Raw genomic sequence first — 14,940 nt, 5'->3', positions numbered from 1 at the left:
CCTTCATACTGGGAAACCAAACTCAAAGGTTGGCCTACAGGCTGATGTTAATAATCGATGCACTAGGCATTATATAAATGAGTAATGAGTTTGTGCATTGACACGTGGGCAATTCCGGGATCTTCTAAGCACCCATTCCTGTCACAGCTGCTCTGAGCTAGAACATCGTCCATGAATAGTGGAAAGTCGCGGCCCAAAGGAGAATGAGCCTGGCAAAGCCAAGTAGAGGATAACGTTCAAGTATTCAATACTCCTGGTCACCGGTCCTCAGGCAGCATGCATATGGCATGGTGAGAATCCGGGTAGCCAGGAGCAGTCTCCACCCAGGTCAGTCCTGGGTCCACCATCACCAGACACCTGACTTGGGGTCTGTCACTGGCCTTGCTCTACCACCTGCTCTGTGTGCCTCACCTGGCCGAAGCGTGATGCCGTATCGGTCAGGTGCGTCTAGAGCACCGTCACCACCCCATGCCCACCCACACTGTCCTACCAAAACCTTCCCACCTCAAAACCTGAAACAAACTGCCGGATGCCTACTGGGGAAGCCAAGAGCCCCGCACTCTCAGCGGGAAGGAGGAAAGAAGTCGGGGAGGATGGGGGCCGTGGCTACATGTTCACCAACACTTGTTTGAAGGATGAAATGAGCCCATGGCTTTTAAAGTGCTTCTTAAAGTTCCACGTGCAAGCAGGGATCCGCCCATCGAATGGAGCACCCTCCCGGCCCTGGGGCAAACATCAGAGCTCCCTTTCTCCACAAAACGGGGCACCCCGAGCACATCAGGCCATACCAGGTGGACCTGCTTGCAAGACTGAGCAAATCACCAAGTGACAGAAACCCTAAAGAGAAGCCAAAAAGCCAGCTGCCAAATCACCCAGGATCTGTACCTTCTCTCCTCCACACACCTCTGGCCATCCCTCTGCTCCATGGGGCTGACGGCAAATGTCTGACACCCCATCCCTCCAAGGTGGAAATACAGTAAGGGGAGAAGAAATGTTTGGGGACAGGAGAAAGGTCCATGGGTAGAGGCAGACCAGAAGGAAAGGACATCAAAGGGATCCTTGTTCAAGTGTCAGTGATGAGTACTGGGATTGAGAGAGCTTTGCTGGCATTTTTACATCAGCTCTCATGCCCAAAGCAGCTCCTGGCTTAGACACATTCGGTTCTGTGTCCCTCTCCAGGTGGTCAGTCAGCTCTGCAAACACAGCCTTGCCTGCCAACGTTCTTTCTCCACTCTACAGTCTCCTGTTTGAAAATGCCTCTTGACTCCACCAATAACTTGTCTCCTTCTCTTCAACATAGCAACCAGCACTACCACACGTCAGGCACAGTCTAAAGACTTGCATCATTGAATCAGCCACAATCGTGTGAGGTAGGTACCATTATTTCCTCCATCTGACAGGTGCAGCACCTGAGGCACAGAGGAGTGACTTGCTCTAGGAAGCAGCAGATGCAGGGTGTGGACTCAGGCAGCCTGAGCACAGAGACCACACTCTTCATCACTCTGCTCCCCACCTCACTTCCAAGCAAGAAGAGCCAAGCTCCATGAGAAGAGATCTGCTCCCAGCTCGGGCCCATCCAGCGACATGGCCTAAAACAAATGGCTTCTCTTGGCATCAGCTGTCTCCGCTGTGAAACAAGGCTAATCACAGATGCCTGGTCTAGAAACACAGAAGTTTAGCTCTGTAGTCCACTGCAGGATGCCCGAGAGAACTTCTTGGGATGATGGGAACTTATGTCTATGAGCACTGGAAATGTGTCTGGTGTGAACAAGAGACTGAATTGTAAACTGTATTTCATTTTAATTAATTTAAAATGAATATGGCTGGTGTCTACCACTGGAAAGCTCAGCTCTAGTCTATAAATTCTAGGAGGGCAGAGACCATTACTCTACGGTCACCACTGTATTCCCAGAGCCCAGCCCAGACCCTGGTGTATGGTTGGTACCCAGTAATGATTTGTTGAACAAACCAAAAGCAAAGGACTTTTCAGGTGCTCTAATAAGACTTCCTCTCCCACCCCGGGATTGATTTCCCAGGCTCCCTGGCTAATGGACATCTAGCCTTGGCTTGGCGAGGAGCTCAGGGCCTCCCAAATGCAACAGCCAGGGAATGGCTCTCAGGATGAAAAGTGCTTCTATGAAGCCAAATTTATCTCCCTGAAATTCCTACTTACTAGTCCTGGCATATTAGCTCACAGGTTTAGGAAAACCAAAATAATTATGAAAAAGCACTTAAACATTTGTAAACACTGTAAACACAGGATTATATCTATAATTCACTTTCTTAGTTAAGATATATGTGATCTTAACTTGTAACAGTATGAGGCTCATTAAACAAATACATTTGGTGACCTGTTTGGGGGAAACAATCCTCTAGTGTCAGGGCTGTGGTACAGATCGGCTATCTCTGCTGACTTTCCCATCAATGCACTTGAGATTTGGGCCCCTAGCTCCAAAGCTGTGCCAGGGAGTGTGCAGCTGGACTCCCAAGGAGCAAGGCCTCGTTCTCCAAGCGGCGTCTAGGGATTCTGGCAAAGCAGCTCCTGTTTGCTATTTCCTTGATGTATTCTAAGTGGAAAAACCTAACATGCACCAAGGGCTCTGCACCCTGGGCTCTGCACCTTGGGCTCTGTCAGACACAAACATGATTGCGACGTTGCCCTCACAAGGAGCCCGCCGTCCAAAGGGAGAGGTCAAATCCGCAGCGTACTGACTGTATCAGGCACGGAATACAATCAGGAGCAAGACACACAAGCCACAGTCATTCAGTGTGACAAAAGTCCTCACAGACGTTCTCTACAAAATACTGACCTGACTGCCTTAGAAGAGATAGTCAGAAAGATGCTGGCACCATGCCTTGACACAGCAGGTGTTTATGGAGGTGAACTGCATCAAATCTTGACCAATAGCTCATTTTAAGGCTGGGGAAACCAAGACCTGGACAGGTTAAGTGACTTTTCAAGGTGACCCAGGTCATTAGTGATAGGACTGGAGATAGCACCTGAGCCTGCCTGGTCACTCTCCAGCCCAACAGCTGACAATGCTGTCTAACAGTGCTTCTTATGCTACATGGGAGAAGGGAGGATCTGCTGTCTATCTCAGAATAAACAATGGATTGACTTTTGTTAAGACTGTATGCTTGGGACTCTCTTGAAATCTCATGACTAACTGTATGCATACCACCTCAGAAACATGCATTCAACCAGTATACAAACAGTTCTTGAGAATATATGCTACATCTCGCAGGTACCAGTTTAAGGGCTTGAATAAACAGATGAAACTTCAGGTCAAATCGAAGGGTTAAACACCCATATTTATCCCTGCTCTCTGTAGAACCCCACTAAAAGGACAGTAGAAAATTTTGATTTTTGATGGAAAGAAGACAACAGCAGATGAGATGTATCAACAGAGTTCTGGAAGACAGAGAACTGATTGCCCTGCAGTAGCTGATTCAGATTTCTGCTCTGCTAGGTGCAAGCAGGGGAGGGAAACACTAAGCAAGTGGGGACTTACGCTACAGAAACAGAAGAAGTCTCAGAAATTGGAAGGCACCGAGGACTAAGAGGGGAGGGGAGAGGGGCTAAAAAGAGAGTCCACTAAAAGTTTGTTGAAGGAGCACTTCCAGCCCAGGGCTGCCTCTCCTACAATCTACTCAGTCTGATGATTTCCCTCCCCCAGGCAGAAGAAGGCAGAGATTCATTGTTTAGGCAAACTACACTAAGAGACTCTGGATCCAGACACAGTTGAGGGAGGGACACAGCTGAGAGAAGGGAGAGAACCTTCAGAAAAGGACCAAGTGAGTGAAAGTCTGCATACCAAACAGGGTACCTAGCCTCCTTTCCCATCAAGGCTCCCATGATGCAGGACATCCAGGCTATTGCACCACCAGGCAACATTTTTCTCCAGGAAAACCCAACATCCCCCTGAAAAAAGATCTATAGGCACAGACATTGAAAGTGGGCTCTCTTCTGGAACCCTACAATGAAGTTAAGCCCCCTTCCTTGTCACACAAATGCCCAATCAGCAATCTTAAAATATAAATGGACAGTCAAGGATCAGTAAAAGAACAGCTCCAATGGGAAATTCAGTAACCAAAACAGGCAGAAAAAGGGGCTTGGAGGAAACAAAGACAAAGCAGAAAACAGCAGAAAAACACCAAAAACAGAAACAAAAACCTAACCTAAGTGAATTTATTGTACCCATGAAACAAGAACAAGATACTATTAAAAAAAAAAAAAAGTGAGCATCAGAGAACGAGGGAGTTCCAGAATACATGTAAGCATGTTTCATGCAAAACCATGAAAACATAAATTTGAAAATTCAAAAGGGTTAAGAACAAAGCTGAAGAGGTCTCTCACAAAGTAAAACAAAAATAAAATGAAAAACAAGAAATAAAAGATTTTAAAATTATAAACTCAGGGCGCCTAGCTGGCTCAGTTAGTACAGCATGTGACTCTTGATCTCAGGGTTGTAAGTTCAAGCCCCACACTGGTGTAGAGATTACTTTTAAAAAATAATAAAATGTTTAAAAACATAAAATAAAAATAAAAATTATAAACTCAACCCAGGAAGTCCAACATCCAACTAATAGAGGAGTTCCAAAGACAAAAGAAAAAAAGGAACTTCTCAAAGAAAAATAGAAGAAATTTTCCCAAAACTGAAGAATGTGAGTCTTCAGATCAAAACAGCACACTAAGGACCTAGCACAATAATTTTAAAAGCAAGAAAATTTCCAGTACAGAGAAAAAGAGATGATCCTAAAACTTTCAGTGAGAAAAAAAGCAGGTTATCCATAAGTGATCAAGAATCAGAATGGCATCCGAATTTTTGCCATTACTATTGGAACCTAGAAGACAGTGGAGCAATGCGTTCAAAATTCTAAGGGACCATGGCTTTCAACCTAAAAGTCTAGACAAATTAAACCAAACCACCAATCAAGTATAGATGTAGAATAAGGATATTTCAGACATGCAAGTTTGAAGTGATCAACCTCCACAGACCCTCTCTCAGAACCTCCTGGGGAAATAAACCAAGAAAGAGGAAACAGGATCCAGCCTAGGACAAGGCAAAGGAATCCCCAGGATGAGTCATACCACAGGCCTACAGGTCAATCGACCCAAAAAAGAGGAGAGGGATGGAGGCCTCTGGGAGGGAGGTCTCCAAGGGGATAAAATGAAGAGGAACATGTGTTATAAAACATAGATGTTTTAAAATTCTGTCAGAGACTTTGAGAATTAGTAATAAGTACATACAAAACTAAATAGAAAAAAGAAGGTAATTATCAACTAAAAAAAAAAGATGTACAAAAAAGAAAATATCATTATAGCACAACTATATGGCTCAGCCATGAACACTATTTACACAGCCAAGATAATGTAAGCATTGAATATCAATATAACCCAAAACTGTGATGTAACCATACTGGGGGGGACAGGGTGAACAGAGGTGTATGGGGAGAAGAGGGGAATAAGGGTTCCTCCAATCCATGGTAGGACATCAAGAAATAATATCCAAATTGAACAATCAGGAAACAGCACTGTAAGTAGGGAACTCACAAATATAATAGTAATATCAGGAAAAATAGCTAATACAGTTGGAAGTGACTGTAGTAGGCAGAACAATGGCCCCTCAAAGATGGTGTCCATAACCTAATCCCCAAGCCTATAAACATGTTATCTGGCAAAGGGGAATTAAGGTTGCAAATGGAATAAAGGTTGCTAATCAAGGGAACTTAAAATAAGACTACCCTAGATTATGAAGGCGAGCCCAAAGTAATCACACGGGCCAGGGAATGCAGGCAGCCTCGAGAAGCTAGCAGAGGCAAGCAAGGAAATAGATTCTTCCCAAAAGGGGTTCTTCCCAAGATTCTTCCCAAAAAGAATCTGCTACCTCCTTTATTTTAGCCCAGTGAGAACCTTTTCAGACTTCTAACCTACATAACCATAATATGAATTATTTTGCTTCAAGCAACTGTGTCGGTGGTAATTTGTTACTGCAGCCATAGAAAATCACATTCAGTGACTGACTCTGGGGAGTAATCCCTGGAATGAGAAGGGGTGACAGAGCGTTTCTTTATAAGCCTTGCAGTGTTACTTGACTTTAAAAAGTATATATATACATACTTTTAAGAAGTATGTATGTATACTATACACACGCACATATATACATATATATAAATAAAATAGGACTTTGATGTAAATTAAACATGAATTTAAAAAGAGATGAAACAGGTTCTGTCTTGCCAGATCTCACATCTGGTAGAAAAGACAGACAGGGAACCAGCTACTGCTTAACATAGGAAGAAAAGCACCTCGTTCAGATGTGAGGAGAGCCTGAAAGGAGAAGGAGCAGTCAGCCAGGCAAAGGAGAGGAACAAGCCCTGGTGTGAGGGAGAACCTGGTATTTGGGGACATGGATGAGGTCTTTGTGACTGGGACATCCAGTGAGTCTGACAGAGCCAGCAGGAAGGGCTGGGGGCGGTGGGCAGCTCTCCACACCACCAGGTTTGATGCCTGCCCCACTGCTGGCTTCTCCAGCTGGAGGACGGGACCTGCTGTGCATAATTCAAGTGGACATGGACAAGTGAAGGCCCCATATAAACACAGCATTTTCCTGGACCATCAGTTGTACTCAATAGCAAAGCATTTTTTTTTAAAGATTTTATTTATTCATTTGAGAAAGAGAAAGAGAGAGCACGAGCAGGGGGGAGGGGGAGAGGGAGAAGCAGTCTCCCCACTATGTGGGTAGCTGGACATGGGGCTCGATCCCAGGACCCTAAGATCACAACCTGAGCCAAAGTCAGATGCTTAACCGACTAAGCGACCCAGGCACCCCAACAGTAAAGCATTTTAAATACCTTTATACTAAAACCAGCACAGACATATTATAGAGTAGAATACAAAACTCATGTGAATTTTTAACATATTAACTAGAGATTTCAAGGAGACTGCTTGCTTGCAAGGCCAGCTTTAGACGCTAAGCTATCTGCTGACCACTGAGCACCAAGACTCGGTCTTCTCTGTAATTAATCTGAGTCAGAAAAAAATTTTAAAGCACTACAGCAAGCATCCATCAAAGTACCGGGAACTTCATACCTACAACCTGTCAGTGGGTGCCTACCCTCCTTGTGCCTAGCTTCCCTTGGATCCCAACCTTGATGAATCAGAAAATTGAGATTCTTTTCCAAAGGGGTCTGGGTCTTGCCACTGACTACTGGGTTAGCCCAGCTTAGGAAAACAAAGAAAAACCATCACCCTGAATTCTTAGATGTCCTCTCTTGGCCATAAGCCCACCCACCACCCCGACTTTAAGCATTACCAGAATCACAGACAAGAGCCCCAGCTTCACCATCAACACCCCCAACCTTTACAGTACAGGCCTCTGTTGGAGATTACACTGCAGACACTGTTTCCATGGAAGGAAGTCAAGAAACAGGGCACATCTCTTGGGAGAGGGTGTCCCTTGTGTCCACAATACAGAGGTGGAAACTTTTTCTATTGTTGTAACTGTTTTTGTTATAAAAACAATAATATCCACATGACAGTGAGCTGGAAAATTTTTTTCTATAAAGAGCCACTACTGACCACAGAAGAAAAGGAGGGAGGGGAGAGAAGGGGAGGCGGAAATCAATGGAAGGCCACACAGAAAGAAGTAAAAAGGAATTTAATAGGGTTTGTTTTGTTCGTTTGTTCTGTGTATAAAACACATACCCACACATTGCAAGGGAGTGAACTCAACTGACTGTAAATTAAGAACAGAGAAGATTAAATTTTAATAACAGTAAACACATTAAAATACACTACAAAGCTGTATTATTGACAGTAAAGAAAGAATGGGGGTGGAGGGTAAGAAAAAAAGAAAGATACAGCAGGAGGAGAGAGAAAGAAATGTATAGAGGAGGGAGATGGAGACGTGGGAAAGCAAGAACGGAAGACAGTGAGATACACAGACACACAGGCCTATCCATATCCTATTCGGTGAGGAACAAGCCCTGGTGTGAGGGAGAACCTGGTCTTTGGGGACATGGATGAGGTCTTCGTGACTGGGACATCCAGTGGGTCTGACAGAGCAGGAAGTAGCCGCTAGGGGTGGTTCCTATCAAGGGATCTACAGAGACACTTCTGGGGCCTGACCAACAAGCCAAAGGAAACTACACCACACAGGCCGGCTGTTGGCTTGGGCTATAGACTTCAAAGTATTATCACCTTTCATCCTTGCCTTTGAATGGCTACTGATCCGGTTAACCACTGTTCACAGCTCTTTAATTGCTCATTGAAACATTCAGAGGTTTAGCTCAGGTCCCAGGCCAGAAGCTCCCCACACATGAGCTACATCAGTGAATCAGCCAGCTCCAAGCGTGCCTTTTGAAAAGGGAGTACGTGAAACGCTATCTCATAAAACATACAAAACACCGATGAAAGTCAGAGGAGAAACGCTTGAGCTGAAAAGAAATTCTACAGATGGGGCGCCTGGGTGGCTCAGTCGTTAAGCATCTGCCTTCGGCTCAAGTCATGATCCCGGGATCCTGAGATCGAGCCCCGCATCGGGCTCCCCTGCTCTGTGGGGAGCCTGCTTCTCCTTCTCCCTCACTTGTGCTCTCTAGCTCTCTCTCTGAATCACTCCAATAAATAAAAAAAATCTTAAAAAAAAAAAAAAGAAATTCCACAGAAAACTTTCTTTTGTTTTGCATTTAAAAATAAACTGGGACTTCAGCAGAACTGGGTCCCACCTCAGTATTGTCACCACCAGCACACCTGACTTCCCACATGTTCAAGTTCCATGTATGTACCCAGTGGCTCCAAAGGCCTCAGCTGACCCTACAACAAAGCAGCTTCTACCACATTCGGCAGTCTGAGGGTCAACAGGAGAGATCCCAAGGCGACTCCACCTCCGCCCCAGGCCCAGGCAGGTCCACCCACTCTCACCCCTGTCTAAGCCAAGCCCCTTCTTGCTTCCTCCACCCAAGGGCTGCAGAAATCTGCTCTTTCACAGCTGGAAGAACTCCCCTTTCAGCTCCATCCCTCCCTCCTCCAAGCTTGGAGGCTGTGTTTCCCCTTCCCTACCTGACCTGCCTCCAACCTCTCCCTTCTTCAGCCCTATTTCCTCCTCACTTTCTCTATCCCATTTTAGAATCTCAGAGGAGGAGGGAGTAAAAGCTACATCTAGAATATAGGACCTAGAATCTACCCACCTGGGGTCCTGTCCCAGCTTTGCGTCTTGCTACCTGTGTGACTTTGGACAAATCACCAAACTTTCCCAAACCCAAATTCCTCAAGGAGGGGGGGCAAAACATGGCAATCATGGTTTTCTTCCAACACTCATGCTCTAAATAACTGAACATTCACCTGTATAACCATAAATAAAGCAGTGAGTTAAACATACACAGGAAAGGAGAATGAATTCTAGAAACTCCTTTTCCTTAGCATTCTGTCAATTCAAGTCACCCCAGTCAACCACCACTCAGAGGGTCTGTGCCTCTCCAGGCCATTCTAGCTCTGAAGTATTTACATACAGTAAATCCTCATAAATTGTACTAATTGAGGAAAAGGTGAGTCTGAAGCCATCAGAAGCCTGAGTTCTGGAATACTTCTTTCATGCCATTGAGAAACATTATGACTTTAACATCGTTTAGCAAACAAAAAAGAATCTTAAAAGGCCCTCCCACAAACTGGACTTGTGAATCTAAGAACAGTAATGCTGTCAGGAACCCAGGAAAATAGTCTGCTCCAAGGCCTTCTGCTTTTTCCCCAACAAGGACACGGGCCCAGAGCATGGAAGCCACAAGCCCAAAGCCCAAAGCCCAAAGCAGGTCAGTGGCCAGGATCAAAGCCAGCTGCCCCGCCTCTGGTCCAGAGCTCTTTCACCAAAGTTTTTTGGGACCATCCATTTCCTTTTACAGAGACAGATTAAATCCTAAATGACCTGTGAGTGCCCTCTACAGCAAATCTATTTCCACGTCCAGGGAAGGGTCCAGAGCTAAGTCTGGATGACCAGATGATTACCAATGCTGCCTGGTAAAAGCCTTCTTTCCTGAACCCTGCCCATTCATACTCTGCAAAGAAAACCCCAGAGTCTGCTATCTACATAGAACTCTATTTTAGGGAGGGGGAAAGAGGGGAGCGCTGAACAGGTCTTTGTTCTGCCAGTAAGAAGCATCTGCTCATCCCTTCCCAGCACTCCAACCTCACCCCTCATTATTCCCAATCCCTTCAGAAAAGTTCACTGAAACTCTCCAACTAGCAGGAACGTGGCAGGTAAGAGGATCGGGCCAGCGAACAGGGTGGGCTCCAAGGGAAGACAACAACACCCTCCCAGCTCTTGGCCCTACAGGGTAGAAAGCATTTCTTTTCAGTTGCTAATTCCCTGCGGGGAAGTCACCAGAGACAGCTCAACTCAGGGACCTCCAGCTGAGAAATGAGCTCTCTGCAACCCCAGAACTACCCCTTTGCTAACAGTCCTCTCTAAAATGCCCAGAGCAAAGGTGCCAACAGACCCACCCTTCCCTGCCATCCCCTCAGGCCAAGAGCCCCAGACAGCCAAGCTTGGCGGGCAAGGAGCTATTTAAGGCAGCATCAAGAGGGTGGGGCAGAAAATTGCTGGCAGCATCCTCTTCCTCCACCCCTCCCTCAAGCCAACACACAACACACACACACACACACACACACACACACACACACACAACACACACACACACACACACACACACACACACAGTGGGTAGACAGCCATCTATCTCACCTGTGTCTCTAAGGGCTGTAGATCTGGAGTCTCCAAATGTCCAGCATGTGCTTTCTGTCACTGAAGCTGCTGTCCCCATCTGCCACCCACCCCACTTTTAATCCACCCCCTTCTCTTCAACCACCACCAAGCTTCCTTTCCAATTAAAAACATAAAGCTGAATCTGAATAGAGGAGCTCAAAAACCAAGGAGAGTGGAGACAAACAAGCCATCCCTGGCCTTCACTTACGAGAGGAAAAGGGATGTGTGTGTGGAGGGGGGGGGTGATGTCAGAGGCCTGACTGCCAGATAGGTTCCATGATGTCTCTAAATGAACCTCCCTCCTATTGACAGTGAAATCAATTCTGGCAATTTCAGCAGGTCGGCCCTGTGACAACAGGAGCATCCCAGCGCTCAGTTTAAAACAAAAATCCAAAGGTTCAGCGAGAACATGCTGGGAAAACACAGGGTCTGGATAAAAGGAGCCGCGCTCAGTGGGATCCCTTCTGCTTTTATGTAGCAATGTAATAGCGTAATAAATTCTGTCTGCCCAAAGAAACCATGCACTGGTGAATTTCAAAGCCATCTTACGACAGCGGATGCAGGGGGGATGCAGAATTCGACAGCACATCCCCCCATGAAAGGTACATAATGACTTCAAGCCTCTCTCCCCCTCTGTCTTGAATGGCGCTACCGCTAGTCAAGGAAGCCACATCGGAAAGCAGCCAGGTGGGAGCTAGGGATGCCCGGGGAATTCGGAGAAAGGAGTTGCTTTCCGTCCATGTCGGTGATGAACCGCCTAGCAAGATGCTGCCAGTCACTCCGGGGGATGAAGCAGCATGGGCGGATGGGCACGCACGGGGTTCCCGGACCCACACACGTACCCGCTCATTCAGGCGGGTCCTTAGGCCAGACGGATCGTCCTAGCGCCCCTCCCGCCGCCCTCTCCTCCCGGGGGATGCTGATGAATGAACACACCTGCGATGCCTCCATCCTGCCGCTCGCTCCCTCCTTCTTCCTCTGGCTGCTGCAGAGGAGCCCCTCCTCGGTAGTTTCACTTTACAGCGCAAACCCCCCCGGGCTTTGATGTCTCCTCCACCCACCCATATTGCAGCCAGCCTGAAGAAGTGGCCATGATCGCACGTACCCCCACCCACAAAAAAGAAAACAAAACCTGAATCCCGGGGACCCCCGCACCCTGGGGAACTTTCCTGGAGAGACTGGGGATCCACCCAGCAGGAAGGAAGGTTCGGCCGAGGAGGACCACGGTTTTCCCCGTGACTACGGGGGATGCTCTGGGGGAGGGCGTCCCCCAAATCCTTCCAACAGCTGGCCCTTTAAACGCGCCTCCTTCAAGCGCGGAACAAAGGCGCCGCCCGCGGGGGCCGGGCCGCCGCACGCCCCCGGCGCCGCGGCCGCCGATCCGTAGAGCGCGGGCGGGCGAGCGGGCGGCTGGCGCGGGCTTACCTTGCGGGTCTCCGGGCGGGCGGGCGGCGTGCGTCCTGCCCCACTCGCACTACACGCTACAGTTGGCCCCGCTCTGTTTTTCTGGGACTCGGCGCTGACTTCACCGACACTCCGCGGCCGGCCAATGGGCCGCGGCGGCCGCCCCCTCATTAGCATGCGTCTGGAACCGTCCACTCCGGCAGCGCCCGGGCGGTGGGTGGTGCCAGGGGGCGGTGCCCGGTCTGGCAGTGACAGGAAGGGGCGTGTGCGCCAATGGGAGGCGAAGAAGCGTCCCGCCGCCCCGCCCCGCGGCATTGTGAGCCGAGAGCGCGGGCCTGCGGATCCTCGGAGACTAGGCGCGCGCGGTCTCAGTAACCCTTTCTGTCCTGGCCGGCCACTGGCTGGGCCTCGCGCCCTCTGGTCCTTGAGAAGGGTCGCCCGCGGGGAGCTGGGAAGGAACCTAGGGCATAAAAATAACAGCGAACGTGTCTTGAGTGCATATGTTACTTAACCCCTGTGCCCATTTTGCTCATCTGTAAAATGGTGTAATAGGTTGTAGTGGGGTGTCTGGGTGGTTCAGGCGGTTAAGCGGGCTCAGGTCATGATCCCACGTGGGATCCAGTCCAGCTCGGCCTCCCTGTTCCACGGGGAGCCTGCTTCTCCTTCTCCCTCTACCCCTGCTTGTGCTCTCTCAATCTCTCTGTCTCTCTCAAATAAATAAATAAAATCTTTAAAAAAAATAGGGTGTATTCAAGATTAACATAGTTAACCTATGTAAAGCATTTAGATCAGTGCCTGGCCTTTGTGCTACATTAAGGTTTGCTACTATCATAATTATACTCTGTACCAGCCAGTGGACTTAATGCTTCCTGGATATTTTCTCATTGGATCCTCAGAGCCTTATAAAAAAGGCACTGTCACTAATCCCTATTTTTCAAGCGGGAAAACTGTTGAGGTTTAAGTGGCTTGCTCAAGGTCACACAGAAAACAATGCAACCAGGATTTGAACCCAGGCTCTGAAATTTCATTCGTGCAACACACATTCAAGGACTCCATGGCAGGCATGTGATGGGCCCTGGGGTTACAGCAAAAAAGTGAGGCTTCCCTTCATGAGGCTTCCATTTTAGTGAGGGAGACAGACAAGTGAAAAAATAAAATCATCTGCGAAGTGAAACAGAGTGAATAGAATAAAACAGGGCAATATGCAAGTGAAGAGAAGGGTAGAAGGGTACTTTGTTAAGTTCAGAGCTAACCACCGCTGGGCATACCATCCTGACCTCCTCCAGTACCCCCTCAGTGTTACAGGAAAGGAATCAGAGAGGGGAAGCTGCTTACCCAAGGTCTCAGGGCCAGCAAGCAGCCACGCCTAGCTCCCAACATCCCCAGGACATCCCTGAAGGTACAGCAGTCATCCCTTGGGCTGAACAAAACACTTTTGTCAGCTGCCATTGACAAGAATCTTCAGCCAAAGCACGTTCCCAGTTAACAAGCTGTGTGTGGTGCGGTAAAGACCAGGCCTTAATGACTGCACGGGCTGATGGGAAACACATCTGCTAAGGTTCTTAGATGTCAAGGAACAGTGACGAGTTTTTGCTGAGCATCGGCTGTCCTCTTCCCTGTAAAGAAAAAAAAGATTTAGAACACTCATAGCCGCCTGGGAGCCTACTGTACAACTGAGGAGGCAAGGGCCACCAGGAACTCACCCTAGGGAGCTCCCAGCCCATGTCTCCTTCCACTTTCACCTTATCCTGTGGCTCTGCAAAGACTAGATTAGGAATCAGGCTTCCCAGGCTCTACTATTAGCTTACTCCCTGATCTAGGCAAGACCGTTCCTTCTGCGCCTGTAAAGTAAGAAAATGACTTTTAATCAAGCACATCTAGTCGGCTAGGCACTATTCTGTACTGAGAGCTTCACATGCATTAACTCACACCACACAACCACCCCAGGAGGGCATCCTATTGTTATCCCGAGGTTGTCGACAGAGGAGGAAAATAACAGGGAAAGAAACCAGATAAGTTGCCAACCTCGCAAAGTCAAGGCAACACCGTTCAGAATAAAAAAAAAATTAAAACAATTCAAATGTCCAATTTTAATTGGACAAGAAACCTATCCAATACAACCATATGACAGAACACCATATGGCCACGATAAAAGGAAAAGTACAGCGATACTGACACATGAAGATGTCCATAATACATTATCAAATAGAAAAGTAGACTAAGGGGTGCCTGGGTGGCTCAGTCGATTAAGCGTCTGCCTGCGGCTCAGGTCATGATCCCAGGGTCCTGGGATGGAGCCCCAGGTCTGACTCCCTGCTCAGTAGGGAGTCTGCTTCTCCCTCTGCCCCGCCCCCCACTCGTGCGTGCGCACTCTCTCTCTCTCTCTCAGAAAAGTGAATAAAATCTTTTTTAAAAGAGTAGATTGAAAACTAGTTTAATACTGCAATCCCATTAGAACTATTTTTTATGGAATTGCGAGTATTTTTTGCTCATCTGTATTTTTCTGATTTTTTTTCTTCAAAAATATCTATCAAATTGTTTAATTAAAATAAAACAAAATAACTTTATTTTTTTTTTAAGCAAAATAACTTTAAAATGAAAAACCAGACTCTACCTCTGGAAATTTTATATATAGACAAGTCCATCCCTGTAAGTGGGAAAGTGCCTTGAGGAATCTTAAGTGAGGTCTAAGTCTTTGAGTCATCCCTCAGATATCGAACTCAACTGGTTCCAATCTGTGTGTTTATGAGATAAATAGAAAAATACTGGAAGGACAGGA

General features: G+C 47.3%; 1 protein-coding gene across 5 annotated transcripts in view; it reads right to left on the bottom strand.

The window, feature by feature from the left end:
• SORBS1 (sorbin and SH3 domain containing 1) overlaps positions 1 to 12,266 on the bottom strand; it is a 224,657-nt gene extending 212,391 nt beyond the window's left edge. For all 5 annotated transcript variants that reach the window (XM_088020097.1, XM_028098740.2, XM_028098742.2 and 2 more), the window contains exon 1: positions 12,183 to 12,266. The gene's annotated coding sequence lies outside the window, so the exon portion shown is untranslated. The remainder of the gene's footprint in view (positions 1 to 12,182) is intronic.
• Positions 12,267 to 14,940: the final 2,674 nt, after the last annotated feature.

Source organism: Eumetopias jubatus, unplaced genomic scaffold (genome assembly GCF_037043125.1).
Source record: "Eumetopias jubatus isolate StellerSeaLion01/CBP00866 unplaced genomic scaffold, mEumJub1_p1.0 scaffold_17, whole genome shotgun sequence".
Taxonomy (NCBI): Eukaryota; Metazoa; Chordata; class Mammalia; order Carnivora; family Otariidae; genus Eumetopias; species Eumetopias jubatus.
This window is presented reverse-complemented; position numbering and strand designations above follow the sequence as displayed.